Here is a 5,261-nt window from a genome sequence, read left to right on the forward strand (position 1 = left end):
TTCATTGCCCCCTTTTATGACCCACTACACCTTACTTTAAAAAACTGGGTAGAATGGCACGCCCCTATAAATCTCAGCTACTTGGGAGGCTGAGGCAGGATTGCAAGTTACATGAACAAAGGGCTGGGAGTGTGGCTTAGTGGTTAAGCGACCCTGAGTTCAATCCCTGGTACCAAAATATGTGTGAGATATATATATATCCTTTAGCCAGGTGCACTAGTGCACACCTGTAATCCCAACAAATCCAGAAACTGCAAGCAGGAAGATCACAAGTTCAAGGCCAGCCTTTGTGGTGGTGGGGATGGATTCAGGACCTTTATTTCTTTTAAAACTTAACATGAATCCACAATTATTTCCAAGCAGGAAGATAGTAATATATAGTTCTGTAACAATAAAACGGGAAATAAGTGTCCAACAATAGAGGACTTCTGATAAAACAATTGGGTTAAACAAATTGTAAAGGTGGAATATCAGGTACCTATTAAGTGTGATCATGTGTGTTTATTTACAAGAAAAACTGTTCTATGACATTGCTGAGTAAAAAAAAGCAGGTTACAAATCAAAGGTGAAATCCCTGTCTTGTTTACAAGATAAATAGAAAAATCAGAAATATTTCTTAAAAGAAGTTTGCTCCGGATTAGAAAAGAGCTTACTAACTATAAGAAAAGTTTGTTCCTTGACTCTCTACATGTTATCTCTAAGCTACTGGCATTCAAGGAGATAAAAATTGCAGTGCAGGCTGGGGATGTGGCTCAAGCGGTAGCGCGCTCGCCTGGCATGCGTGTGGCCCTGGTTCAATCCTCAGCACCACATACAAACAAAAGATATGTCTGCCGAAAACTAAAAAATATTTAAAAAAAAAATTCTCTCTCTCTAAAAAAAAAATTGCAGTGCTTAATAAACTTAGATCATTTAGACCTTTTCTAGAATGTATTTTTTTTCCTATGCATATGAGAAATGGCTTAGATAAATTAATACAAATTACAAAGGGAGAAATGAGATTTTAAAATTGCATTAGTGGATAAATGATTCAGTAATCAACTTAGTAAGCCTTTTTTTTTTTTTTTTTTTGGTACTGGGTATTGAACCCAGGAGCACTTCTTTACCACTAAGCCCCAGTCTTTTTAGTTTTTGTTTTTTGAGTCGGGGTCTTGCTAAATTACTGAGTGCTTCACCAAATTGTTGCAGCTGGCCTTGAACTCAATTCCCCCAAGTAGCTAGAATTCAGGCACAGGCCACTGTCCGACATCTCCCCCTGTTACTGCTACAGTGGATTTTTAAAAGTGGTTTTCAACCATTTTTCCTCAAAATGCAATCAAGTTTTGTTTTTTATTTTTTGGTGGCATTGGGGACTGAACTCAGGGCCCCACTCTTTTAGTACTCTACCATTGAACTACATTCCCAACCCTTTAAAACAGTTGTCCAGGCTGGGCTTGAATTCACAGTCCTCCTGCCTCAACTTCCCAGGTAGAGATTACAGATGCGTACCATGTGTTCAGCTAGAAAAATGTTTAGTTAACTTTTTCTAGAGTGATGTATAGGGCTGAGCTGTGGCTTGGTGATAGAGCCCTGGCCTAGCATGCACCAGATCCCAGCACCATCAAAAAGAAAAAAAGAATATGGGGGGCGGGCGGTGCTGGGGTTGTGGCTCAGCAGTAGAGTGCTCGCCTGGCGCGTGTGAGACCCTAGGTTCCATCCTCCGCACCACATAAAAATAAAACAAAGGAATTGTGTCCATCTACAACTAAAAAAAATTTTTAAATATATTTTAAAAAGAAGATAATCTGTTCTTGCTTATTCAGAATCCTTAGTAATTCTACTTTGGAAAATTCTATAAAAATTCGAATTTTGTTTAATGTCAGGCGTGGTGGTGCACGCCTGTAATCCCAGTTATTTGGGAGGCTGAGGCAGAAGGATTCTAGGCCATCCTGGGCAACTTGTTGAGACCCTAACTTAAAATAAAATTTAAAAGGGCTGGGAATGTAGCTCAGTGGTAAAGCACCATGGATTCCATCCCCAGTACTGCCATTTTTTTTTTTATTTAAAATAAAAGTAACATGGATTATAGTTCTAACATAATGAACTGGAATCACATCAGGAATTGATCACAGATGTTTTTCTTTCATTCATATGCAGTGAGATGCATTTGCAAATCCAAGCAGAATTTTTACAACATGGAAAAATGAACTGAACTGACACTTCTCCAAAGAAGAACAAATAATTATATGTGTATGAAAAAAATGTTCTACCATGTTAGCCATCAGGGAAATGCAAATCAAAACTACATTGAGGGGCTGGGGTTGTGGCTCAGTGGTGGGGTGCTTGCCTCACGTGTGTGAATCACTGGGTTCAATTCTCAGCACTGCATATAAATAAATGGATAAAATAAAGGTCCGTCAACATTAAAAAAATTAAAAAAAAAAACAAAAAACTACATTGAGATTCCATCTGACCCCAGACAGAATGTCTATTATCAAGAATACAAAAAAAAAAAACCAGCCAGGTGTGGTGGCTCATGCCTGTAATCCCAGCAGCTCAGGAGGCTGAGGCAGGAGGATCACAAATTCAAACCCAGCCTCAGCAAAAGTGAGGCACTAAGCAACTCAGTGAGACCCTGTCTCTAAATAAAATACAAAAAAGGGCCGGGAATGTGGCTCAGTGGTGAGTGCCCCTGAGTTCAATCTCCAGTACCAAAAAAAAAAAAAAAAAAAAGTACAAAAAACAAGCTGGGCACAGTGGTGCACATCTGTAATCCCAGTAGCTCGGCAGGAGGATTGCGAGTTCAAAGCCAGCCTAAGCAATTTAGCAAGACTCTAAGAAACTTTAGCAAGACCCTGTCTCTAAATAAAATATTTTAAAAAGGTTTGGGGGGCTGGGGATGTGGCTCAAGTGGTAATGTGCTCACCTGGCATGCGCGCGGCACTGGGTTCGATGCTCAGTACCACATAAAAATAAAATAAAGATGTTGTGTCCACCGAAAACTAAAAAATAAATATTAAAAAATTCTCTCTCTCTTAAAAAAAAAAAAAAAGGTCTGGGGATGTGGCTCAGGAATTAAACACCCCTGGGTTAGATCCCCAGCCCCTAAAACAATGCCAGGCATAGTGATACATGCCTGTAATCACAGTGACTGGGGAGGCTGAAGCAGAAGGATTTCAAGTTCAAAACTAGCCTCAGCAACTTAGCGAGGCCCTGTCTCAAATTTTTAAAAATTTTCAAAAAGTCTGGGATGTCTCTCAGTGGGGGATCACTCCTGTATTCAATCCTGGGTACAGGGGATCCAGATGCTGCAAGGATTTGGGGTGAGGGGCAAGGAACCTTTATACTTTATGTCACAGAATAATCATGCCATCTTTTTTTCAGATCAAAAGTTGGTTTCTAACCTTTCATTGCTTAACAGTCACATGGTATAATTCCACTCAACATGCCACTTAAAGGGTAAACAGCAGCCACGAACTCATCAGTGGCACAGAGTTGTACTTTTACATTCTTACACACTGGGAGCTGAGAGCCTAGAATTCTCCATGCACTTACATTGTCATATATCATTTATTTATTTTTTAAACAAAATTCTGCATTTTTAAAAAATATGGAACACTTCATGAATTAGCATGTCATCCTCTCTAAGGGGCTGTGCTAATCTTCTCTGTCTTGTTCCAATTTTAGCATATGTGCTGCCGAAGCGAGCACTTGTCATCATATTTTAAAAGCCAACTTGTGTAGTTTGTTTACAGCACAGCGGTACTAACGGTAAACACATCTCATAAGTGAATGGACAAAGAAAATGTGGAATATGTTCACAATATCCACTCATTTCAAGAGTGGAGTTGAGTGAACTTTACCACTGAGCTACATGCCCAGCCCTTTACTTTTTCTTTTCTTTTCTTTTTTTTTTTCTGGTGTGGTGCTGGGAATCCAACCCAAGCATTATACATGCTAGGCAAGCACTCTACCACTGATCCACATTCCCAATCCTTAATTCTTTTTTAATTTATTTTTTAGTTTTAGGTGGACACAATATCTTTATTTTACATTTATGTGGTGCTAAGGATTGAACCCAGTGCCTCGTGCATGCTAGGTGAGCACTCTACCAATGAGCCACCCCCCAGTCCCCAGTCCTTAATTTTTAATTTAGAATAGAGTCTTGATAAATTGCTAAACTTGAGATCCTCCTGCCTCAGCCTCCCAAGTAGCTGGGATTACAGGCAGGTATACTCCACCCAGTCCTGTCTCAATCTTGACTTTTTTTTTCTTTGTATTGGCATTGAACCCAGGGGAACTTAATGACTGAGCCACACCCCCTCACCTTTTTTATTTTTTATTTCAAGACAGGGTCTTTCTAAATTGCTTAGGGCCTGATGAAATTGCTGAGGCTGGCCTGGAACTTGCAATCCTCCTGCCTCAGCCTCCAAGTCGCTGGCATTACAGGCATGCATTACTATGCCTGGCCCATATTGTAAAATTTTAAAGACTTTGCAATTCCACAGTTGTAAAATTAGTTTATTAGGTTTGCAAGAGTTGTTTTAATATGTAGGAAGATATTACTTGTGATAGTGGTCAGTCACATCAGGCAATTTAGTAATTTTTTAGAAGTGTCTAAAAAATTCATCAATTAGGTTTATAATTATTATTTATAACTTAGGCAAGTTTAGATCATTAAAATTATAATTAGAAATTAAGAAATAAGTGAGCCGGATGTGGTGGCACATGCCTGTAATCCCAGTGGTTTAGGAGGCTGAGACAGGAGGATGGTGAGTTCAAAGCCAGCTTCAGCCAAAGTGAGGCGCTAAGCAACTCAGTGAGACCCTGTCTCTAAATAAAATACAAAATAGGGTTGGGGTATGGCGCAGTGGTCGACTGCCCCTGAATTCAATCCCCAGTACTCCCTTCAAAAAATAAAAGAATTAAAGAAGGAATAAGTGAAAAGTATTATTCTTATTTTATACCTTAATTACTAAGTGTATAACCAGAATGACACATTGTATAAATTGAACTTGAAGGCTGTGTTAGTCAACTTGCCATTGATGTGACCAAAAAAACCTGAGATAAACAACTTAAATCCCGCAACTTGGAAGGCTGAGGCAGGAAGATTGTAAGTTACAGGCCAGCCTCAGCAACTTAGTGAGACCCTATCTCAAAATACAAAGAGGAGGGGCTGGGATTGTGGCTCAGCGGTAGATAGCTCATGTAGCACGTGTGAGACCCTGGGTTCGATCCTCAGCACCACATAAATTAATAAAATAAATGCAATAAAGATATTG

At 39.4% G+C, this 5,261-nt stretch overlaps 1 non-coding gene across 1 annotated transcript; it reads right to left on the minus strand.

Moving 5' to 3' along the window:
* Positions 1-3,583: 3,583 nt before the first annotated feature.
* Positions 3,584-3,690, minus strand: LOC124091718 (U6 spliceosomal RNA). The gene has a single exon (XR_006851412.1). It is a non-coding gene; the product is annotated as a U6 spliceosomal RNA (small nuclear RNA).
* Positions 3,691-5,261: the final 1,571 nt, after the last annotated feature.

The sequence above is a fragment of the Marmota monax genome, unplaced genomic scaffold, assembly GCF_021218885.2.
Source record: "Marmota monax isolate L192 unplaced genomic scaffold, Marmota_monax_Labrador192_F-V1.1 WCK01_AAM20220418_F8-fsc00205, whole genome shotgun sequence".
NCBI lineage: Eukaryota > Metazoa > Chordata > Mammalia > Rodentia > Sciuridae > Marmota > Marmota monax.